General features: G+C 44.2%; 1 pseudogene; it reads right to left on the bottom strand.

Annotated features, from left to right (window-relative positions):
• Positions 1 to 26,380, bottom strand: part of LOC117485838 — a 32,088-nt pseudogene extending 5,708 nt beyond the window's left edge.
• Positions 26,381 to 26,671: the final 291 nt, after the last annotated feature.

The following is a 26,671-nucleotide window of genomic DNA, read 5'->3' on the forward strand; positions in this document are numbered from 1 at the left end:
AAAGCCCTCTCGGCCAGGTTGTGAGTGACAATAGTTGTGTGAGTTCAGCACGAGCGAAGATGGCAGAACAAGAGCACCTCGTGAACAAGAAAGGTTATTTAACCTTTCTTGTTCACGAGGTGCTCTCCTGGATTTAAAAGTAGTAAGAGTTGCAGCGGAATTCATTTGAATTCCGCTGCAACTCTTACTACTTTTAAATCCAGGCTGAAGACTTTTCTTTTTGCCGCTGCTTTTAATTGAACTATTCACATCTTAAACTGCACTGTAACTTTTAACTTTTATCCATGTATTTTTTCTTTTAATGTTTCTTTTATTATCTTTTCTTTTTAATGACTGATTTTAAATGCCATTTTCATAATGTCTTCCATTTTTGTAAAGCACTTTGAATTGCCTTGTGTTGAAAGGTGCTATATAAATAAACGTGCCTTGCCTTGCCTTGCCTTGCCTTGCCTTGCCTTGCTGTTTGGAAATACTTTGGGTTTTCCCGCAGCGAGGCTCCCCCGGCCCCCCGTTGACAGTTCACAAGCGTGCCCCCTCGATTTCATCCACCACATCACAGTCATCAATTAAGGACGCGCTTTACAGTGCAACGGCCTACTCAACCAGCTCGCAAAGACACAAAGATATAACAGATGCCATCACATTCTACATAGCTAAATACATGTGCCCAGTTAGCACGGTTAGCAACCAGGGGTTTAAGCAACTGGTTAACACTAGGGACAAGCGTTACGCGATGCCATCTGTGCCATTATTTCACCAGATCTGCCTGCCTGCCCTATATGACAAATGCCGTGGGGAAGTTGAAAAAGATGTGGCTTCAGCTGAATACTTTGCAGTTAAATTATACTTAAAGTTCAGGGTAATCAACTGTTAAAAAGATACTGTTCAAATAATTTTTTTATAAATAAATAATAATAAAAAAATATATTTGAACAGTATCTTTTTAACAGTTGATTACCCTGCAATAGAGAGGCGAAGTCCCTCCCCTTCCGGTTGAGCTGCATGGGACCTTATTTCGGAAAAGTTATGCATTGAAGTCAATGGAGAGAGAAAGATTATCTTTCGATCCCGTTTGAATTGTGCCACGAATTACACATATGATGTTTGTCAATTTAAAAGATAATTTTACAAGTCAAAAAAATTAAAATGTGTCGTAAAACTGTGAAGTAACACTTTTTTTGTGTGAAACCGCTCAATGAACTACATCTCCCGTCTCGCACCACACACCAAGACGGCCGTCACGTTGGCACATTTCACTTCTTTCTTTCAGAATGAGGCGAAAAGTATTAAAAGAGGTGAAAATCACTCCAAGTCTGGGCATGTTGAGAGCTGTACATACACACAAGGGGAGTTAGTCGGTTCCGTAAGAGCCAGCATGCGGGACCGGGATTCTGGGATTTGTAGTCTTTCTAGTTGCCTATTTTTCATAGTCTTATATTTCAACAGTTTTAGGACAAACTGTGACTTTTTTGACGTGGAAATTATTATTTAAGATTGACAAACATCATATGTGTAATTCGTGGCACAATTCAAACGGGATCGAAAGATAATCTTTCTCTCTCCATTGACCTCAATGCATACTTTTTCCGAAATAAGGTCCCATGAGTCCCACCGGAAGGGGAGGGACTTTGCCTCTCTATAGTCAATGTGCAACTACTGGCAACAGGAAGTCCATCAAAAGATCACAGAAAAACGACATTGTGTGTAGATATAAATATACAATGTTACCCATAAAGTTGGAATAATTTTGTTTTCAGACACTTTCCTCTTTTTATTCCTATTTAATTTTCACTGTGATATGTTTGAAAGAGATTGATCAATAACGTTTTGAGAAAATATACACTATCTATCAAGAATAAATCACATTGTCCCAATCATTAAATGAGAAGCGGTAAAAAATATTTTAATCCAACTTTTTGGGCAACAATCTATATAAATATATAAATGGTCTCACCTCTGCCCACTTGGATTTCTTATTTTCATTTTCAAATTTTCTGAATTCTTTTAGGTCCTTCATGTAGATGAGTAGCTTGATGAGCATCAGCAGCAGCAGGCCAATGAGAGCAACAGATGCAATGGAGCCCCCGATGATAGCTATGACACTAGGGGGCTCCGGACAGTCTGGAGCAGGGGTCGGCAACCCCTGGCACACTAGGAATAAGTGGAATAAGTGTGCAAAATATTTAAATTTTATTTTCGGATCCTGAACGAGACCGCCGCCAGAGCGCGTCTCCCCGTTACCTGCAGAAGGAAGCCATGCACGCAACGCAGCCCCGCTCTCTTTAACTCCAGGCAACTTTCTGCCGCTTTCCTCCGTAATGCAGTGCTGATAGTTTCACCACAGAGGAAAGCACTTCACAAATTGCATTACCCATAAGGAGCTGTAAAAATGCCGCAGTTTTTGCGTGGCGATCGATATCGGCCGATACTCACTCTCTGCCGATCGATCTGTGCTCTCTAAAAAGGCCGATCGCGAGACGTAAAATACATGACACTTTTCTCTGTGTGCGGCAAAACAAGCTCGCCAAAATCGCTTCACCAGTCTGGCAGTATTTTAAGGTGTCCGAAAATGACAATAAAATAGCGGTTTGCAACGTGTGTGAAGCAGAAATCCTGCAGCTCCACCCGCTGTGACGGACCGGTGAGCGGAGCAAAACACACAAGAGTTAGACCTATGTTGTAGCAAAACACCTAGGTGGTGGCTGAAAGCCCCCCCCTCCGCTACGCGCCGTTCGTTAGATGAGGCTGATTCTATTTAATAAAGAAAGGAATTGAAAACACCGGAATTAAAGGTTATAACAATAATCTGAGTTTACTGGTAAGAAACAAAACACGTATACAAGTTATACAGAGTACTCCGGACTTCAGGTTTCCACTGCTGTGCGATACAGGTATCGGGACCAGCCAGTCAGCAAACAAGAAGCATTTTACATGCAAAAACAACAGTATTCATATTCATATTTTGGGGCGGAGATGTGTTGAGTTCTTCCTTCCCATTTTACTCCGAAGCGAATCAGAGAGTCCGTGGGGAGGAGCTGTGTGAGCTGCTCACTCCCCCAGGTGTTTTTACTGGTTGGATTCACTTCTGGTCGGGTCCAATACAGCGAATCAGAGTTCTGAGCAGAACGTGTTGTCTTCTGACCACAGCGTGAGATTCGGAAGTTTCACAAGGGCAGAGTCAATCTTATCTCTGCACCGATATCCACTCCCTTACTTTCCCATGGAATATTTCACATAAACTATTCTTTCTCAGACAATTAAACATTGTGCACAGATATAATGATGCCCAGAAAGAACCTTGAAAAGAATATGTGTGTGTGTGCTAGTGGAAGGAGGTGTATGTGTGTGTAACAGGATCTCTGGGTCAGTGAGTTGTAAGTGAGAATACAATATCTATATATGTGATTACTTAAAACAGTTCAAACAATACATGTTCACTAAAATACAATTCAAAATAATATATGTTTACTTCAATACCGTTTAGAACCATATCTGTTTACTTCAATCCCTCTTTTGATCTCACCTCACGAGATCAACATATAGCATTTGAAACATAACCACTGTCATTCTTTTCTACTGTGTCTGTCCCAACATTTATATAAATCCATCAGAAGCTGGGATTTAGAGCACTTTAAACCTTTAGGAACAGTCCACCACAACAACTTCTTATGACAGTGGAGGGAGACCAAAATATGTTTAAAAAAGTTTGTCCTTGTCGGCTGAGTCATCGTACTCTTCCCCCTCCGACGCATAAGCCAACAAGGGCATTTGGTACGAAGGGGAAGGGGCAGCTTTTCCCTCAATGGTGGAACTGATGAGTCTAACACACAATGAGCGGATACAAGGCACACAACAACAACCACATGTCACTAAAATGGCAATAAAAGTAGCCACAGAAATTAGAAGAGACATTATTAAACTTTTCCATTTACCAAACATGTTTGTCATCCATTCCTCCATAGGATTGTTGATCCCTGATTGTTCATGCATGGTTTTGGATAGGGTACGTAGACCCTCTAAGGCTTTAGTCACGGAACCGTCAGGCGCCGTGTTGTTGGGAATAAACGTGCAGCACATATCACCGAACATTGTGCAAACACCCCCTTTTTCCGCCAGAAGCATATACAACGCCATTCTATTCTGTACAGCCATAAGGGAGGTAGGCTCTAACTGTTCAGCTAGGCCTTCTACTGCGTCCCTAGTGAGGTTCGCCAAACGTAGGACATTGTAATGTACAAAGTTAATCCTGTCTACATTTTTGTTAGGAGTAATGGGAAGAAAAGCTGAAATGATAGGAATATTTTCGAACCCTGCCGCGATCTGGTCAGCTAATTTGTACTCATTAGGGACCCCCCGAGGGATTCCTATGGAGTCAATGTAAGTAGGGGAGTTACTGGAAAGGTCAAAGTTGACCTCTGCGTCCCTTTTGTTTAAAACGTGTCTTCGCCGTCGGTTAGCTAACTGACCGTTCGAGACGTGTTTCGCATCGAGGGGAATTAACCTGTCACCTAGTAATGTCAAAGGGGCATGGAGGCGGGTCATTGCACAAAGTCCTATTGATGCTTCCGGAATTCTGGTATACAACCGTCGGCCGCCACAATAATAGTAAAGCCCACCCCTGGCCCACTGACCTACCATATTACCTGCTAGAGTGCTGTTGCACCAATCAGAGGAAACATTACCCAGATTAAATTTAGGGGAGGCACTGGTTAATTCGAAACAAGTGTATCCCCCTCTGCCTTTTCTTGGTGTAAAGGGTCCTGTTTTTGTGCCATTATCAATCGGTGGGAAAAGGCTGGCTAAGGTTGTACAGTTTGATGGGCTAGCCATTTGGGTAAGTTTTAACATGCCGTTGTAACCCCAGATATCTGAAGGGAAGAGAGGAGCGGGGTCAGTTATCAAGTGGGGACGAGCGGTCGCACAAGCTAAACAATCACCTATCATTTGTTCGTGAGCAGTCCCAGCAACCCATTTTAACCATAGATTATCCCTCTTAGGTGCCTTACAAACAATGGACGTCCACTCTCGGGAGCGTCGGAGTGGTGCGGTCACCCTAAGTGACATACCTAAAGTATCCGGGATTCAGGCATCTTCCCTGGCTTGTACATTTTTGGTGATGCGCCCTGGAGGTATCAGACTATTTTAAACAACTTTTCCCCGCCTTTCAAACACTTATTCCGAGGTTTTAGCCAGTCATTTTGCACGAAATCATTTAACATTGACGGTCTCCTGAAAAAGCACATATTCTGTGCATTTTCAGGAGAGCGTCTATGTTAAATGATTTCGTGCAAAATGACTGTCTAAAACTCTCTTCCAGACATTTAAAAATACTTTCCCCGACCATTTAAACATTATTTCTGGCTTGTAAAGTGCAGTTATGCGCCCTGGAGATATTGCACTATTTACAAAATGTAGCACTCTGTTTATTTCACACCTCCAGGAGAGACCAGGGGGAAATCACCTCTCTCTGCCCGCGCACAGAGCCCCGAAGGACGGACTAGAGACCTCCAGCACCAGTCCCTAACAGTGGGACTCTGTTTATTTCACACCTCCAGGGCGGAGACCGGGAAAATCACCTCTCATTGCCCGCTCACAGAGCCCCGAAGGACGGACTAATTACCTCCAGCATGGGCCCCTAACAGTGGGACTCTGCACCTCCAGCAGAGACCAGGGGGAAATCACCTCTCTCTGCCCGCGCACAGAGCCCCGAAGGACGGACTAGAGACCTCCAGCACCAGTCCCTAACAGTGGGACTCTGTTTATTTCACACCTCCAGGGCGGAGACCGGGAAAATCACCTCTCATTGCCCGCTCACAGAGCCCCGAAGGACGGACTAATTACCTCCAGCATGTCCCCATAACAGTGGGACTCTGTTTCTTTCACAGCTCCAGCAGAGACCAGGGGGAAATCACCTCTCTCTGCCCGCTCACAGAGCCCCAAGGACGGACTAATTACCTCCAGCATGGGCCCCTAACAGTGGGACTCTGCACCTCCAGCAGAGACCAGGGGGAAATCACCTCTCTCTGCCCCCTCACAGAGCCCCAAGGACGGACTAATTACCTCCAGCATGTCCCCATAACAGTGGGACTCTGTTTCTTTCACAGCTCCAGCAGAGACCAGGGGAAAATCACCTCTCTCTGCCCGCTCACAGAGCACCGAAGGACGGACTCGAGACCTCCAGCATGTCCCCATAACAGTGGGACTCTGTTTCTTTCACAGCTCCAGCAGAGACCAGGGGAAAATCACCTCTCTCTGCCCGCTCACAGAGCCCCAAGGACGGACTAATTACCTCCAGCATGGGCCCCTAACAGTGGGACTCTGCACCTCCAGCAGAGACCAGGGGGAAATCACCTCTCTCTGCCCGCTCACAGAGCACCGAAGGACGGACTAGAGACCTCCAGCACCAGTCCCTAACAGGGGGACTCTGTTTATTTCACACCTCCAGGGCGGAGACCGGGAAAATCACCTCTCATTGCCCGCTCACAGAGCCCCGAAGGACGGACTAATTACCTCCAGCATGGGCCCCTAACAGTGGGACTCTGCACCTCCAGCAGAGACCAGGGGGAAATCACCTCTTTTTGCCCGCTCACAGAGCCCCAAGGACGGACTAATTACCTCCAGCATGGGCCCCTAACAGTGGGACCTCCATAACCTTGCACACCCTGAGTCCCCGGGCCCCCACAGTTAAGCACTCCCCCACGGACTAAACACAGGTATTCACACCCACCAGAACCTCGTGCCCCTGGTGACCTTACAAGGGGGTGGTTTTATGGTGCTTCTGTGTCCGCCCATCAGCATCCATATTCGGCCTTCTTCACGGCATCACCCCCCCTTCTGTGGAGGGTATTCTCGTGCCCCTGGTGACCTTACAAGGGGGTGGTTTTATGGTGCTTCTGTGTCCGCCCATCAGCATCCATATTCGGCCTTCTTCACGGCATCACCCCCCCTTCTGGGCTGGAGGGTATTCTCGTGCCCCTGGTGACCTTACAAGGGGGTGGTTTTATGGTGCTTCTGTGTCCGCCCATCAGCATCCATATTCGGCCTTCTTCACGGCATCACCCCCCCTTCTGGGCTGGAGGTTCAAACACTTTAACTTTTGTTCACCCTCCTCTGGCTTACACCTCCTCCGCCAACACTTGAGCGCTCATCACAGGGTTCAGCACCAAGGAGAGTGCCTCCCCGGTGCTGATGGAAAGTGGCACTTTTTCTGCCCCTGGTAACCATCAAGGTTATTGTTTTTTTTTATTTTTTTATTTTATTTGAACAAAAAACACAGTAGACAGTACAGAGAGGCTAAAACATAAACTATTTACACGTACTACTGCTACTATAACAGTACTACTAAATTTCTTAACCTACGTTTTAAAGTGCAGTTATGCGCCCTGGAGGTGTTGCACTATTAACAAAATGTATGCCCAGGATTCTGGCACCTTTCCTGGCTTGTAAAGTGCAGTTATGCGCCCTGGAGATATTGTACTATTTACAAAATGTATACACAGGATTATAATAATAATTATATACACGGTATACATATTCACAATGTTTAGCGGGATTCAGGGGACCAAATTAGGCGTCTAATTCTTACGGTGCACCAGGGCAAACAGGTTGAGTCCACGGCCCCTGCCCCATCATCAGGAGTGTCAACCAGCCCCGGTCCCGACTTCATTGGCCTCTTTCCCTCCCGCTTCCGCTTCCGCTGCTGCTGCCGCTCCAATGACCCATCAGGTGAAGATGATAGAGCTGTACTGTTATAGCAGCCCTCTTCGGAGGTCTCCCCATCTGACAGCGGTAGACATCCTTCTGATGATGATGCAGCTGCTGCCGCATCTGATGACGCCCTGAACATGGAGCGGATTCTCAATGCCTCCTTTATACCTGGCGCATTCGCGTAGAACCGGTCCGCCGTGGTTACGTCGTGACACATAAACCTGGCGAGAATCGACCGGCTTTCTGGATCTTGGTGATGCTTGATATTGTCAGCCAGGGCAGTGCGCAGGATTGTGAAGGTGACGGCTGTTTCTAGCCCAGCATCAGCCCATGCCCTCTTCAAGTGAGCGTTCAGGTTCTTGGAGGCCCGATTCCCCCTTGTGAAAAGGAAGAATTCATTCTGAGGACCCAGCAATGCCTCTTTAATCCCCATCCACCGCATGACCCAGCTAAACTCCTCTACTGTAAGCGCCAGCTGTGCTTCGCCATATGTCTTGGCCGTCTTGTGATCCTGCACATGGATGATGTAGCCCTCAGCAGTTCCCCTTATGGCTGCCTCTAAGACCTCACTGTTTTTCATGTTTGCGTACACGCCCGTACGGTGGCCATACAGGAGGCTCCAATGGAGGGTGAGATAGCCATAGAGAAGCTTCTGGGTGGTTGAGGTCGGCGTGCCGGCCATCAGGTCGAGGAGCTCCGGGATGCGCTTCTCAGCGGCCGCCATGGCGGCGAGAAGCTCCGCCTGGCTCGGCAGACGATCCAGTTTGTTCCTCTTCACCTTAAACTGATGTAGAGTGACTGCCTTATTCAAGTGTTTCATGTTGGCTTTCACCTCTCTCATTATGTGGGTCATATCAGACTGGGTGAGCTTGCACCCCCGGGGCTTTGACTCAGACATGTACCCCATGAACTGGTGCACATTCTTCAGGAAGAACTCTGATGTTGTGACTGCCCGGCCCGGCTTTACAATATACTCGCTCCAGCCACGGATCATCTTCATGTTTCTTAGGAACAGCCAGTCTGACAGGCGGTTAACACCATGGGCCATGTATACTATGAAGTTCTTTATCCGGCTGATCTTCGACACAACATTGTCTTTCTGTTTTACTGTCGGAGCGACACCCAAACAGTGATCCAAGTATGTCTGAAGGTACGCCTCCATGCTTCTAGGCAACGTGATTTCACGCATGGTATTCCCCCGTCCACACCCAGTGGACCAGTAATTTGAGGGAGAGGGCAAGTCATTAGCCAGCTTAGAGGCACGGGTCTTCCGGCATACAGGGGTCTCGCTACCGGAGGCTACTGCAAACATGACAGTTTCCACCGGGGTCTTCACAGGGGTCTCGCTACCGGAGGCTACTGCAAACATGACAGTTTCCACCGGGGTCTTCACAGGGGTCTCGCTACCGGAGGCTACTGCAAACATGACAGTTTCCACCGGGGTCTTCACAGGGGTCTCGCTACCGGAGGCTACTGCAAACATGACAGTTTCCACCGGGGTCTTCACAGGGGTCTCGCTACCGGAGGCTACTGCAAACATGACAGTTTCCACCGGGGTCTTCACAGGGGTCTCGCTACCGGAGGCTACTGCAAACATGACAGTCTTCACCGGGGTCTTCACAGGGGTCTCGCTACTGGAGGCTACTGCAAACATGACAGTCTTCACCGGGCTCTTCTCAGGGGTCTCGCTACCGGAGGAAACTGGTAATATGACAGTCTTCACTGGGCTCTTCACAGGGTTCTTGACCGGTCTCTTTCCACCGGAGGCTACTGCAAGCATGACAGTCTTCATTGGGCTCTTCACAGGGTTCTTGACCGGTCTCTTCCCACCGGAGGCTACTGCAAGCATGACAGTCTTCACCGGGCTCCTCACAGGGGTCTCGCTACCGGAGGTTACTGGGGACTGCATGACAGTCTTCACCGGGCTCTTCACAGGGGTATTGCTGCCTGAGGCTACTGTGTTTATGCCGGAGGTATTTGGGATTGCCAGGCCCTTAAATCGTATACATTCGTCCTCTTCCTCAAGAACAGCAGCACTCTGCTTCCTGGGTTTTAGCTCCTTTTTCAGCCTGGAGCGCAGGGTCTTCACCTCATCATTGAGGGCATCCTTCTGAGCCCTCAATGCCACATTTTCCAGCATCACCTGCCTGCAGTCCTCGTTGTCACACTCGGTATGTGGGGAGAAGGGTGGAGGGTGCCCGGGGTATTCCTCCTCATTGTCTATATCCAATGATGTAGCCATTCCAATGATGGGGTTAGTCTCACGGAGGTCATGGAGCAACTGCAGTGCCACACTATGCTTCAGCCTTGCCATGACCTGATGTGCCTTATGTCGGGACAACTCAGGGTGGTCATGTTTTACATGACGGTCCAGTCTCTTCCCAGCGTACGAACACCCAGCGATGGGACAGGGTTTGGTCCGAACATTTATCCTTCCACTGGCTATTTTCAGGAGGATTCCCCTCTCCTCCAAGTTCCGCACTGCATGCTTGTGCTTAAGGTGTTTGTTCAATGCCAGATAGAAGAGTCTGCACACCGGGCATTCAGATGACATCCTTCCTGAAACACACATAATGATTTTGATCAAAATTATGTTATAGTTCTCCGTTTATATGCGTTAGCGTGAGCGGTGGTTGCGACACTGGGTCCGATGCATCAATTCATGGTGCATGGACGAAGGGAAGTATTGGGTTACCACCGGGTCAGATGGTCCCACTTCCGCACCAACGCGGGGCTGGTGATGGCAACATTGGGTCCGATGCATCAATACATGGTGCCCCGACCATGAGAGGGTTTGGGGTACCCCGGAACCAGGCACCACCCCAGCAGGAAACGGGTTGTATGGTCAAAGGAGGAAAGAGTGATAGAACCGGGGTAAAGCAAAGAAAGTGTCCGACAATAGTGACTTGTGAGGCGGCCAGAGAGTCTGTCATATCTCGGTCCTATCCTCCAGGCAACGCTGTGGCCAAAACTGGGCTAAAAACTAAAAAAACTAAAAAATATTTCATCCAGGGAAATTTGGGTGAAAATGAAAAAAAAGTACCCCAAAATAGTCCTTCATTAGCCAGCAGCAGTCCCCTGTCGACTCATGTGACATTCCTCCAGGGTTACATAGAACCAGGGTGTGGGCTCCGAGCCATCTCCGAGACATCTCTAGTCCGTGTTGATAATGGGGGAAATGTACCCCAAAATAGTCCTTCATTAGCCAGCAGCAGTCCCCTGTCGACTCATGTGACATTCCTCCAGGGTTACATAGAACCAGGGTGTGGGCTCCGAGCCATCTCCGAGACATCTCTAGTCCGTGTTGATAATGGGGGAAATGTACCCCAAAATAGTCCTTCATTAGCCAGCAGCAGTCCCCTGTCGACTCATGTGACATTCCTCCAGGGTTACATAGAACCAGGGTGTGGGCTCCGAGCCATCTCCGAGACATCTCTAGTCCGTGTTGATAATGGGGGAAATGTACCCCAAAATAGTCCTTCATTAGCCAGCAGCAGTCCCCTGTCGACTCATGTGACATTCCTCCAGGGTTACATAGAACCAGGGTGTGGGCTCCAAGCCATCTCCGAGACATCTCTAGTCCGTGTTGATAATGGGGGAAATGTACCCCAAAATAGTCCTTCATTAGCCAGCAGCAGTCCCCTGTCGACTCATGTGACATTCCTCCAGGGTTACATAGAACCAGGGTGTGGGCTCCGAGCCATCTCCGAGACATCTCTAGTCCGTGTTGATAATGGGGGAAATGTACCCCAAAATAGTGCATCATGACTCAGCAATCATCACACTCAACTTTGGTGAGAACCGGGCAAAGGGGTCAAAATCCGTCAATGTGGGGGGTGAAACGGCTGTACGCGAGCCCTGGGGGGGGCACCCGGGACCGGGCAGTGCCCCCGGCAGAAGGAACCGGGTCAAACGGGCCAAAACAGGAAAAAAAATAAAAATAAAAAGAACCAGGCAAAAGGGGGGAAAATGGGAAAAAAGTGTCCGAAAATAGTGCCTCATGACCCCGCAGGAGTCCCCCGCGGACTCCCCTGACATTCCTCCATGGTCGAAATCATCCAACTCAACTTTGGTGAGAACCGGGAAAAGGGGTCAAAATGTAAAAATTGTACCCCAAAATAGTGCCTCATGACCCCGCAGGAGTCCCCCCGCGGACTCCCCTGACATTCCTCCATGGTCGAAATCATCCAACTCAACTTTGGTGATAACCGGGCAAAGGGGTCAAAATGTAAAAATTATACCCCAAAATAGTGCCTCAAAATCGGGTAGAGTCACCTGGAAAGTGCCCTCGCATTCCTCCATGGCTCAAAATGTCGAACTTAAACTATTTGGAGAACCAGAGAAATGTAAAAAATACGCCCCAAAATAGTGTCTCAAAATCGGGTAGAGTCACCTGCAAAGTGCCCTCGCATTCCTCCATGGCTCAAAATGTCGAACTTAAACTATTTGGAGAACCAGAGAAATGTAAAAAATACGTCCCAAAATAGTGTCTCATAATCGGGTAGAGTCACCTGCAAAGTGCCCTCGCATTCCTCCATGTCAAACTTTAAGTATTGAGAGAACCAGGCTGGGGGGGTCCTTGCGCCACAAAATTAGGCCCACTCAAAGTGCTTGGTGAGCGGATACATTCTTCCATGATTTGCAACAGCCGTTATTTTTCTGAGTGCACCCAAAAACTGGGTTTCCGATTTCGTGCAGACGGTAGTTTGAAAAGTATGGATGAATCTTTTTAACAGAGAAGTGGAAATGAAGCCCAGGGACTTTTTCCCCTTCTCCGTTGTACCAACCATCGGAGAAGGGGAAAAATCGGCCTGAAGCGCCAATAGTCTGGCCCCTTCTCCCGTTGGCACTCTGTCATTTTTTTGACAATTTTTCAAAACTTCATTTTTGATTATTTTAAGTTATAATTAAGCGTTTTCTTCAATTTTTTTTGCTTTCCACGGGTGGGGGCGCCTGGCAGGCCGCCTATGAGCACCCAAATTCGGCCTGGATCATCCAGGATTTGTGGGCTAAGCTCCATAAACTGACTAAATCACCCAGAGAGGTCACCTTTCTAGCCCAAATATATATAATACAAATACATTTAAATAGTAAAAGGTGCACTTGTGCTCTGCATTACCCGGAATTTTATTTTCATAGCCCCATGATAGTGATTAAAAATAATTTTCATGGGAAAAAGTGTTAAAACGCCTGATTAAATTATATGCAGGACCCCAGTGAGCTCCAGACTATGTGCATTGTGTTGGGGAACCATATAAATGATAGAATAAATGCATTTAAATGCAAAAATAATGATTTTAAATCATTTTAGGGGGACAATTGTGGAGAGGAGCCTGAAAATGACTCTGCAGCAGGCTGCCTATGAGCACCCAAATTCGGCCTTCTTCACGGAACCACGACCCCTTCTGTGGAGGGTATTCTCGTGCCCCTGGTGAGCACACAATGACCCAGGAAAGAGTCTTCAAAACACAGGTAAAAGTGTGTTAAACAGTGGGGTAACATGTTTGAAATGACAGCACACTGCTGCTGGTTGGCAGGCTGACTCACTTGACTTGTCTCACACACACCCAGGGGGGGAGAAAGAGGACACATTGGAGCACTCATTGACCCAGGAAAGAGTCTTCAAAACACAGGTAAAAGTGTGTTAAACAGTGGGGTAACATGTTTGAAATGACAGCACACTGCTGCTTGTTGGCAGGCTGACTCACTTGACTTGTCTCACACACACCCAGGGGGGGAGAAAGAGGACACATTGGAGCACTCATTGACCCAGGAAAGAGTCTTCAAAACACAGGTAAAAGTGTGTTAAACAGTGGGGTAACATGTTTGAAATGACAGCACACTGCTGCTTGTTGGCAGGCTGACTCACTTGACTTGTCTCACACACACCCAGGGGGGGGAGAAAGAGGACACATTGACCCAGGAAAGAGTCTTCAAAACACAGGTAAAACTGTGTTAAACAGTGGGCTAACATGTTTGAAATGACAGCACACTGCTGCTTGTTGGCAGGCTGACTCACTTGACTTGTCTCACACACACCCAGGGGGGGGAGAAAGAGGACACATTGACCCAGGAAAGAGTCTTCAAAACACAGGTAAAAGTGTGTTAAACAGTGGGGTAACATGTTTGAAATGACAGCACACTGCTGCTTGTTGGCAGGTAAACATTGTTTAATTGTTTAAGTGTTTTTAAATGTATGGAACAGTGTTTTGTCTCTTTCAAAACTCTCCCGTCATTGGCCGGATACATGGGGACGATTTTATATTCACTATGATCGTTACTATTCCAGTGAGACGAAGTACGTCCGGTGACGGGAGTGATCCCATGTTAATTTTGTCCAAAAACCAGAGCATTCCCTTATCATCAGTAAAACCTGTGGTCATTTGAATTATGTCTAGTGGTTCAATTTCACCAACTTCGCTAGTACATTTATCTCCGCAGATGATTTTGGACATATATTGTATCACGGCGTTAGTTGGGCGAGTTACTGCTGGTTTCGGAGTGACAACTATTTTAAACAGACCTTGGGGTGACTTTCTTCCTGCGTGTGCTGCCAAAATATATAGACCTGCATCGCCGATCTCAACCCCTCTTAGGATAATTGAGACAGGGTTGCATCTTCCTATAGCACAGGGAGAGATAGGGTTCTTTCTAATGACTTTCATTCTACGTTTTAGTGACGCAACAATCCTTGCTGATTTGAATTTAGGCGTATATCCCCAGTCTTTCGGACCAGAGTTAACTAGTACATAAGACCAGGATTCGCATTTACATCCTCGGGTGTGAGTATTGCATACTGTTGGGGTGAGGCAGACATATTTAGCAAAACCTGAGTATGATCTGTCATAGTTGGAACATGGGGCGATTGCGCACAAATCTATGTCCACTATTCCGTTGCTACCTTCTTGGAGAGTGAAGGTTCTTTTTGGAGACATAAGGCTCGCTACTCTCGTCCCTCTTTTGGTCCTTACTATCTCTTCCTCTGGGGCGAGAGTTGGAGAAAGAACATCATTAGTTTTACAGACAATGAAAATTATCGTTACCATAATGGTAAGTAGGAGGCCCAGGCCCGCTACCATTCTCCAGTGCCCATACATAATTATGCTGTTAGCTCCAATTCTTCTGGTATCTTTAAACCGTATATTACCAATGGTCAATGCGATCATACCTTGGTTCCCCAGAATACAAAACGTGCCCCCTGAGGGAGATTGAGACCCAGATATGCCAAAACCCTCTTTAGTACGAGGAGTATTTAAATAGACATCTACCCTCGTCCAGATGTTGAGTAATGATAAAAGGGCCTATTTGGAAAATAAAACAGGAGTTACTCCGAACTTGGTTAGTGATTGATTTTAAGCGATAGGTTTTTAATGGTAAATGTGGGTCCCCACATATGTCAGTAGTCTGCCCCAAAAGAACCCTTCAATATTTCCTGGAACCTTTAACACATAGTTCTGGAGAATAAAAATAAACAAATCCCTTAAATGGGGGAATATAAAAATACAAATCCCTTAAACAAATGGGATATAAAAAATACAAATCCCTTAAACAAATGGGAATATAAAAATACAAATCCCTTAAACAAATGGGATATAAAAAATACAAATCCCTTAAACAAATGGGAATATAAAAATACAAATCCCTTAAACAAATGGGAATATAAAAATAAAGTTGAAAGTTCCTCAAAAAATGGATTGTTAAAACAAAGTTCCACACCGGCTATATCAACCTGTTTCAGCGGGAAGTGGAGTTCCCTGTGCCGTCTTGGTTTGCCGTGTCTTTGTCCCCCCAGCCCGCTGACGGCGGCTTCTGGGCTGCCTGCTAGAGAGATGTCTTCTGGATTCTCCTCCTCCGGCCCGCTGATGGCGACTTCCGGGTCGATGCTGGAGAGATGTCCCGATCCTCCTCCTCCGGTCCGCTGATGGTGGCTTCCGGGTCGATGCTGGAGAGATGTCCTCCCGATCCTCCTCCTCCGGTCCGCTGATGGCGCCTCCTGGGTCGACTGCCTTGACGAGGGCCAGATCTGTCCTGATGTCGTCTAGGGTCCTCGCAGGTGTTTTTCCCGACCGCACACTGGCTCCAGTGGCACCAGTTGTCTCCCTTTCCTTCTAGGCGGACGGCATGGGAGGTCCTTTGGGTCACTCGGTAGGGGCCGGAAAACCTCGGGTTGAGTCACTTAGGCCTGATGACTTTCAGCCAGACGAACTCTGCTGTGTTGGCCTCGTGTTTCTCGGGTCCCCCTTTGGCGTCAGCAACCTGTGTGGAGAAGTCTCATACCAAGCCCTTAAGTTGCTGGAAATATGGTTTTGAACTCATCTCTTCTACTTCTTTAGTGTTTATTGGCGGTTGGCAAACCAACTTGTAGGTGCATTACCGCCACCAACTAGACTGGAGTGTGGACAAGAGACTATGCAGAAAACAATAAACAAAAGAAATAAAACAAAACCGAACAAAAAGGAAACAAACAAACAAAACAAAACAAAAAATAACCAAAACTAGATTATTTTAAATTTATCAATTTCTCTTAAAAACGTAATAATCTCACATACATATTGCCTGATCTACATCCCCCCTTTTTCTGAAATAGGATGCCGTTGACGGTGTTCTCATTTTCAGAAATATCGAGCCTTATATATCAGTTATTAAATCAGTTATATATTATATATTATTATTACTTATATATCAGTCATTAAATGTCAGCCTTCTTCCGGTCCCCCAGTTTGATCCCACTAATGATCAATCTCTCTGTCTGCCCCCACTGTTCTAGTAGACTCCCTGGTACTGGGACACCTATTTGTTCTTCTCGTTCAAATTCTAAAAATAATATAATATACAATATGTCCAGCAGATGGAGCCAAACCTTAATTTATCATTAGTCTCTATTTGTTTTGTGCCACAACCTATTGGCCATCAGATGGTAGCACCTGACCAGTTGCTCGCAGAAGCTTCCGGAAATTGGAACGCTTATATAATTTTTTCAAAATCTCCTTCCATGATTGACTTCGTTTATATTATCTGACTATGTTGATATGTGTTCGTTTGTATTTATTTAATATATTGGACAATTCTTGTCTTTACTCTTAACGTCCTTATTGTATTTATTTGAATGCCCTTTCTTTAATTCTAAGTTTCCAGTGTGCAATAGTTCAGAATATTGTAACACTCCCTGTTCGCCGCCAGAGGGCAGCAGCTGACCACGAATGAGCCTCTCCTCTCTGGTTGAAGTCCAGCACACTTTGTCTCCATACAGTCAGGCAGATTTTTATTGTGCAATGTATATTTCAACGTGACTTCCTGAAGCAAGCTTCTACAACCCCCTTACGGCGATTGCGGCTTCAGGCAAGGAGTCGGAACCCAGTCAACAAAATCTCTTTATCGTCACGTTTAATGAGCCTGATTAACCCCACAGCAAGAGTTGTGATGAGTTTCGGTCGTTCCGAATAGTTAGTTGGAGGTCGCGTCTCTTTCCTCTTGTGTCACCCACAATATAACAATTACAGCAATTTTATACATTTAAAGCACTACCAAGGCAACCGTATTAATCAATCTTTAATTGACTTACGGAGAATTTAACCCTTCTGTTTTTTACGCCCTCGCAGCCTTCAATTAAAGCACTAACAAGCCAACCGTATTAATCAATCTTATCATGACCTACGGGGATTTTAACCCATCTGTTTTTTACGTACTTGCAGCCTTCGTTTTTAGTGAGTTAAGGCACGGGACTTAGCTACCTGCCTCTTACAAACACTTTGTGCCTTAGGTACAGGAATGCTCTACCTGACTCTAAGCACTATCCCAACTAGAATATGTATTGTATTTCCTACCGTGACTAAGAACACTGAGAACGCCGCTGACAACTCTAAACATTTTTAGTATAATCAATCACAGATTTTTGATAGTCAAAACAGGTGTCTGCTCACCTTTTGTATATGGCCATGGTCTTAGTTGTCAACGGTATCTCGGTGTCCTCCCCTGGACTGAATTCCGTCCGCTGGCTCTCGGTGTTCCTTTCTAGAAATCAGCACTCATCACGTCGCAGGTCACCATTTGTTGTAGCAAAACACCTAGGTGGTGGCTGAAAGCCCCCCCCTCCGCTACGCGCCGTTCGTTAGATGAGGCTGATTCTATTTAATAAAGAAAGGAATTGAAAACACCGGAATTAAAGGTTATAACAATAATCTGAGTTTACTGGTAAGAAACAAAACACGTATACAAGTTATACAGAGTACTCCGGACTTCAGGTTTCCACTGCTGTGCGATACAGGTATCGGGACCAGCCAGTCAGCAAACAAGAAGCATTTTACATGCAAAAACAACAGTATTCATATTCATATTTTGGGGCGGAGATGTGTTGAGTTCTTCCTTCCCATTTTACTCCGAAGCGAATCAGAGAGTCCGTGGGGAGGAGCTGTGTGAGCTGCTCACTCCCCCAGGTGTTTTTACTGGTTGGATTCACTTCTGGTCGGGTCCAATACAGCGAATCAGAGTTCTGAGCAGAACGTGTTGTCTTCTGACCACAGCGTGAGATTCGGAAGTTTCACAAGGGCAGAGTCAATCTTATCTCTGCACCGATATCCACTCCCTTACTTTCCCATGGAATATTTCACATAAACTATTCTTTCTCAGACAATTAAACATTGTGCACAGATATAATGATGCCCAGAAAGAACCTTGAAAAGAATATGTGTGTGTGTGCTAGTGGAAGGAGGTGTATGTGTGTGTAACAGGATCTCTGGGTCAGTGAGTTGTAAGTGAGAATACAATATCTATATATGTGATTACTTAAAACAGTTCAAACAATACATGTTCACTAAAATACAATTCAAAATAATATATGTTTACTTCAATACCGTTTAGAACCATATCTGTTTACTTCACCTAACACACTTAGCTATTTTATCTACTTCTGGAACTAGTTATAAATATATGTATTCTTCACTGTCACTCATTACTGGATCAGTGAGCTGCATGAGATACTGACAGGCTGTCAGGAGAGAGAGAGAGGGGGAAAGAGAGCGCTTCCGCTAATTTCTCCCTTGTTATTATCCAAAGTGAATGGAAATTTGAATAATGTAGGCTACTTCATTTGAATCTAACAATTATGTTGGTTGTTGTTTGTGGAAGCGCCAGTGAATGAGCCCCATTAACAGAGTTTTAAATATCACTTTTCACGAGTGTTTTCGTCGAGCTCTTCACCCCACCCCCCCCCCCCCCCTCCGTTGAGAATTCACGATCGTCGGCACGCTGATAATTTTTTTTTTTTTGAATGGCACTTCATATCAAAAAGGTTGCCGACCCCTGGTCTGGAGGAACAGGGAGAAATTAGGCTACAGAAAGATTTACTGATATCCGAAAGGACAGCCTATATCAAAAATGATGAATTGAAGAATAGAGTATGTCTGCTGACATTTTTGAGTGTTTAATTTGGTCGGCTTGTTGGTCAGTCGGCATACCACTTTGGACTATTTGAACTATTTTTTTGTTGACATGAATGGTCCCCGGAGAGTGAATCCTAACAATTATGGTAATCCTCCCTAACTAACTAACACTAACTTATATAAAAACGAGTTGCAATGCGATCACTTTAGTGATCCTCTGACTTTCCATATTGCTTCATATTCATGAACAAATACCTGCAAAACTTCCCATCAGCCTCAGCTGTTTTTGTGTTTAGTGTTTACTAGAAAAATATTAGCATGTAAGAACATCATAAACATTATAGTACACCTGCTGAACAGCATAATCATTTTGAGCATGTTAAAATGCTGTGTCTAGCATTTAGTTCAAAGCACCGCTGTGTGTACAGCCCCACAAACCTGCTAACAGCTTTAGTCTTGTTAAATGTTTCCAAATAGCATACCGACACCAACAATAGTTCTTAAATGTAAGAGTTTGATAGCTCTGAAGAATGTTCCACACATTATGAGCTGCTCACCTCTCTGTTTGAGAATTTCAGCCTTGTAGTAATCCTCTCCAACTAACTGGTCGAGATTGAACCTGATCCAGCATCCCTCCGTGTCCTTCTGCTGGCACTTCCTGCTTTGTATGGTGAACTGATCAACCATCTCGTGATAAATGCTTTTGCTGCAAGCCACACTGCAGTTTTTTTTAAAGGGACCGGACTCAAAACCAAGGCATTCAATGCAGTTCCTGAAAACAAGATTATTTTTAAATTCATAAAATGTTTCCAATTGTTTAAACATTTAAAACATTACTATGAATTTACAAATAATGCATTGACACAAGTATTGTATAAGCATAGGATAATTTTGAGAAATATTACCTATGTTTCTAAACTTACATTGATTGGATAAGATATAAAATGTTGAAACACAACAGTAAAACAAATGTTCAGATTATCTTTCTGGGTAGATACTGATGATATCAGCGAAGAAATACAAAAAAGTAACATCACAAACATTTATTGTAATAATAACCCAGCAAAACTTTAAGCTAATGAATGTTCTTCATGCTGCACCATCTTCCCCCAAACACAGTTTAAATCACCCGGGGCATTTTCTAAGCTTCGACATATTATTAGAGTGATTTCTTTTTTAAATGTGATAGGTCGACAGTCATTTGAAGTAAAGGTTCAGTAGAAGTTTAAATCCTTACAGTTTGGTCTGGCAGGGGTCTGGGCAGCCGAGGCATGTGTGGCATCGTGGATGCTGGTATCCCTCCTTACACTCGCAGCGGTTACACTTGCAGGTCCCTCTGTCGTAGTGTTGTTGAGGGTCCGACAGCCCTCCTCAGACACCTTACACTGACAGGCTGAGCCTTCGTAGCCTGAAAAGCATTCACATCTGCCACAATTGCATTTACCGTTTCCTACAAGTAGAGAAATGGAGAGAATAGTTCAAGTACATTTGCAGTATGTAAAATGAAAATGACCTGTGTCACTCAGAGCCTAGGTACACAACATTGTGAGTGACAGGGAGATCCCATTGGGCAGAATGTGGGAGGTGTTGGTAGTTCTATAACTATATCTTGTAAAAACATTTCATGAATGTTATGTCTTTATGTTAAAACAAATATTGGGGTTTTCCTGGTACTTTGCTTTATGCTTTACAAATGATTTATGAGAAAGTAAATGCAATTTACCCATATGTTAGGTCTTAGAGATACAAAGTATTTTGATGAAAGAACCTATAGGCTATCTGGTAAAACACACAATGAAAGAAGTTATATTTTTGGAAAATGACTAAAACTCTACCTCCACATAGTTTATTCTGGAAATTCTCACAGTGTTCATCGTCACACTCGCAGAAGTCACCATGGTAACTACTTCCACTCTGTGGTGTGGCACTGGCACCTGCCACATACACAATCTCCTTGGCCCTCACACTCGGTGCCGTTGTGCCTCTGACAGGACGCTCGCAGCGTGCGCTCGTCTTTTTCCACAATAGAGCACTCGCAGAACTGACCAATGGAGCCTTCACTGCAGCTGAATGAGGACAAGTCGGAGAGAGCAACAAAACCTTAATTACAGGAACTATTGCTACGTTTTGGTGTCAGTATTAGCGGTATGCTATTTGGAAACATTTACCAGGCTCAAGCTGTTAGCAGGTTTGTGGGGCTGTATACACAGCTGTGCTTCGAGGTAAATGCTAGAACCAGTATGTTAACATGCTCAAAAATCACAATGCCGTTCAGCAGGTGTAATGTTTATGCAACCTGGTCTCACCAGAATGCGTGACTCCACCACGACTCCTTAACACCGCTTTGCGTGGTGGAGTCACGAACTTTGCTACATTTACGTGTCTGCACCACGCAAACAAACCCAATGTAAAGTGAATGAGGCTCCTTTGTCGTGGTGCACAAACGCATTTCTACAACGTCCAGCAGTGAGCTTTTATTCTATAAAACGTTTTTAAAATCTACTTTATAGCTTGTAGTAACTCACAGGAGGCTTCTTTTATTTTATTTGTATTCATAATAATTTTTATTTTTCGTCAGAATGTATTATGGTGCATTATTCACCAATGTTTGTTCTCAAAAAACAGTGCATTGTGTGTAATACAACTGTGATTTTTATTAAATTAGTTCGTTTTTAAGGAAGGCCAGAGCTTCAGCTGTGTCAAAGAGATTGTTCCCTTTAGTTAACGTTATTTAAAAGATAATTATATTCCTATTTGATCAAGTACCCTTTATTGTATTACGGACCCAAAGAGCTGAGCGTCCATTCCCATTGGATAACGGAGCATTTTACACCCGGAAGTAAGTATTCTCCTTACTGTCCATTGATTTTATTTACAGTGATATCTGCACTACTCATCAACTCAAAAACACCAGATTATCCTTGTTAATTACACAACATTGATTGGTTTAAATTGTGTACAATGCCTTTGTATTTTCCCCTTTCGATTCGGAGAAACAAATATGTTTTCGGAGTGTGTGGATGGCAGAAGGCACTACACTACCCAGAATCCTCAGCTATGGGACTACACCATGTGCTTAGAACGTGTCCTACCCCCCCCCCCCCCCCTTAGGTCACAGGCTCCTCCAACAGTGCAACACAATAAAACAGATAGGCTACACAGAACAAATAGTGCAAGTAAATACAAAAAGAAAAATAGTAAAATAGTAAAAAGTGAAATAGTGCAATACGAGTCTATATACAAGTGATTGGAATATGATATATTAGATAAATAATTTCTAAGTAGCAGCCAGATGAATGTTATGGATGTTGTTTCTAAGTTCAGGTGTTTAATAGTCTTATGGCCTGTGGGATGAAACTGTCCCTGAGTCTGGTGGTTTTAGTCCGGATGCTGCGGTATCGCCTGCCAGACGGCAGCAGACAGAACAGTTTCTGGGGTGATGGGGGTCTTTTATAATCCTGAGGGCTTTCTTTAAAGGCCCCTACACACCAGGCCGATATCGGCCGTCTTGCGTTGTTGGGCGAAAACGGGTTCCTTGTCGCCCAAAGTTAATTTGGTGTGTCCCGAACCCTCGGCCGTGACACGCCTTATTTGGCCTTTCACGATCGACACCCGGCCGATTCAACATGTTGAATCGGCCGGGTGTTGGACACAAGCTATTGGGCCAAGAAACCACTCTGATCAGCTGTTCAGCTAGCAAATGAGAAGCGAAACGGAAGTGAGGGACGTAAACAAACGATTTAAATGTCCTCTCTTACCTTCCACACATAGCAGGGACATCTCTGATATCGGCGGGAGCGTCCCCGGCTGTCCTCTGCTGAGAGCTCCGTGATTTGTTTGGTCAAGTCCGGTTTTTCATCTCATCGTAAATTTAGCAAGAAGTGGCCATTATTACATTGCTGACTCAATAAACTACACACCCGCCAGAACACTGCGATCATCAGATGCAGGTCTATTAACTGTGATTTTATAGTATGTCTGCACTTTATGTGCTCATTTCATCATGCATGTATTTTTATATTCTAAAACATGTTTCGAACGGCACCCGCTATTTGTTTGTATATCAGTCTGTTCTTCTTCTCTGTCTTCCGGTTGTTGCCTATTTTGAATGACGAATACACACTACCGCCGCCTGCTGGTAAGGAGAGTTATTGCCACTCACGCATGCGCAGTTCGTACGTGCTCGGCTGTAGTAAAGCGGTGTATTTCAGTGCGACACATGGCCAATACGCAGGAGAACTCATCGATGGATCTGTCGGTGTCGGATGTCGGCGAGTTCTCTGGTTACTGCCTGGTGTGTCAGGGCCTTTAGGTTAACCTGGTATTTTTACTCCACTACATTTATTTTAGTTACTTTACAGATTTGGATTAATGATGTGAAATATAAACAACCCTTAAATCAGACTTTAGTTACACCTGAGTAAAATTCAGTGAATTCAGCCAACAATCAGGCGAGATATTTGGTAGTGGGTGCTTAAGAAGACTAAATATTTATCTGCAGATCCCTATAAAGCATATTCATTACTCGTTATTCTCTACTAATAGTTAATTAAAAACTGTATATAATGGCTATTTTGCACATTCGTTTCAAGATTTCAAGATTTTCTAAGGTTTATTGACATATCATATACACAACTACGGTGTAGTTATGCAATGAATGAAACACTTGGGTCACAGGTTCATCAACAATGCATCACAAGACATCTATCGATATCTGTGTACCTCCACCATTAAACATATTCTGCACATTTCTTATACTATCTACATACATCTTATAAGAGTATAATTAATATGTATAATATCAGTTAAAATAAGTGCTTCAACATAGTTAACATTGAAGGAAAGTTGATTGTCAAGTTCCAAAACAAACCATGCAATATATTAGACGTTAAGTACTTTGTCAGGCTTAATATCTGTAGGTACCCCCAAAGCTTTTTTCTTATTTAAAAGAAGACCTTAACCTAAAGTATTCTTTAATGTTTAAATAAAGCGTTATTAGTTTGTCTGTTTTGCACATCCTCCTATCAGGCACTAAACTGTTTTATTGTAGAGATCACTTACAGTATCTTCTTGATATTTTCTATTCTATATTATTTATATCATTGACCTTCCACTTTCCCACTATATTAAGAGTATGTATTCTTAATATTTAAATGTTTTCATCAAATATAACACATTCAAAAGTGCTTTACAAAAATGAAAGACATTAAGAAAAAGGCATTTTAAAACAGTCATTAAAAAGCAACCCAATCTACCTGCATTGCATTACTCTAAACGTGTAATAACGTGCTTTAACCAGTAGGAGGTGCGGGTTAAAAAGCTGTCAAGTTTACAGTGTTAACAAAATAAAATATACTGCTGTTTCTGGTTTAGTTTACGACGGATATATTCTGTTATTGTTTTGATATTTGTAACACAAAAGCGATGTAAAAAACCCACAGCAACACAGAAAAGATGGTCTTAACATGACCCAGCGGTCTAGTAGTTAATAAAAAACAATAATATCAAAACAAATTATTACTACTAACTTTATTGTGAAATTAAAATAGAACGGTAAAAGAATAGTTTCCGGTCTATTCTGAGGCCCGATCTCTGTAGATAAATAAAGAACTACGACAGATGTGTAATGTTTAATGCAGCCAAACCATTCATTACAATGCATTCATGTGATGACTTTCAAAGAGTAAAGCAAGCACTGCTGAATAAAGTATGATTTGATCTTTTACGAAACGTTTTTTTCATTGGAATGCAGTTGGAGGTCAACCAATCACAGAGCTTGAGGCAAAGCGGAACAATAGCTGAGGATTCTGGGTAGTGTAGTGTCTTCTGCCATCCACACACTCCGAAAACATATTTGTTTCTCCGAATCGAAAGGGGAAAATACAAAAGCATTGTACACAATTTAAACCAATCAATGTTGTGTAATTAACAAGGATAATCTGGTGTTTTTGAGTTGATGAGTAGTGCAGATATCACTGTAAATAAAATCAATGGACAGTAAGGAGAATACTTACTTCCGGGTGTAAAATGCTCCGTTATCCAATGGGAATGGACGCTCAGCTCTTTGGGTCCGTAATACAATAAAGGGTACTTGATCAAATAGGAATATAATTATCTTTTAAATAACGTTAACTAAAGGGAACAATCTCTTTGACACAGCTGAAGCTCTGGCCTTCCTTAAAAACGAACACATTTAATAAAAATCACAGTTGTATTACACACAATGCACTGTTTTTTGAGAACAAACATTGGTGAATAATGCACCATAATACATTCTGACGAAAAATAAAAATTATTATGAATACAAATAAAATAAAAGAAGCCTCCTGTGAGTTACTACAAGCTATAAAGTAGATTTTAAAAACGTTTTATAGAATAAAAGCTCACTGCTGGACGTTGTAGAAATGCGTGTGTGCACCACGACAAAGGAGCCTCATTCACTTTACATTGGGGTTGTTTGCGTGGTGCAGACACGTAAATGTAGCAAAGTTCGTGACTCCACCACGCAATGCGGTGTTAAGGAGTCGTGGTGGAGTCACGCATTCTGGTGAGACCAGGTTCTGTTTATGATGTTCACACATGCCAACATTTGCTAATTAGCACTGAACACAAAGACAGCTGAGGCGGATGGGAAGTTTTGCAGGTAACTGGTCATGTAGTTTACAATTTTGAAATAAAAACAATCCCTTGAAATGCCACACTGAACGGTTCCTTTAAGTTTCAGTGATTATGAAGGGACACTAATGCATTGTTGGGGACTGCAGTTCTGTGGGTCTTCCCATTGACTCTCACAGTTTGTAGATAGGGTCCCTGCCAATATGTAGTTAATAGGCGCGTTCACACCAAGTACTTTTCCCACAATAGTTCATGAGAACTTTAGTTCATCAGAACTCTTTTAGTTCTGATGAACTAAAGCAGATCGCGTTCACACCAAAATGAGTTCCTGGGGGTGGATTAGGCAAATGAGCCGCTGACGTCACTTCTTCTTCTTCTGCTTTGGGTTTACTGGCAGGCCGCAAACAACTTCACGGCGAGTACAGTAGGTGGCGGTATGCACCTTAAACCGTAAAACATTGCGCACTTATTCACAAGTCAAAACGTTTTCATAGCGGGCACGGCTGAGAATAGCTAGCTAGCTAGATGTTGTTAGCCAGCTTGGAGCTATGATAGCCAGTTCAGCTAGCATGGCTAGCTCGATCTACTGAGCAAACAAAAGTACATCTGAGACCAGTATTGTGCAGATTAAAACAGTGCAGTGCATGTAGTTGATTTTACCTTTGTCGTCGTCCCGGCATGACTTTGCGCTGTGGACGGTTCCCAGGTCGGCTAACTTTGAACAACACTCCTACATTTTGCAGTAGAAGCTTCTGGATCGCGTCCTCCGAGTAAATCGGCGACACATCCTCATCACTCCACCGCTCCGAGGATTTATTTAGTGTTGCTATAATAACTGCTTTCACAAAAGTAATCTCTTCGTTGGTGGCTGCGGCGCTGAGCTTTTAATGAGCAAATACAATGGCGGCCTTCAAAAAAAATGCAGATACTCACGGGGCGTGGTTTGCATTCCGCACAGCCAATCACACATA

Source organism: Trematomus bernacchii, unplaced genomic scaffold (genome assembly GCF_902827165.1).
Source record: "Trematomus bernacchii unplaced genomic scaffold, fTreBer1.1, whole genome shotgun sequence".
NCBI classification, from domain to species: Eukaryota; Metazoa; Chordata; class Actinopteri; order Perciformes; family Nototheniidae; genus Trematomus; species Trematomus bernacchii.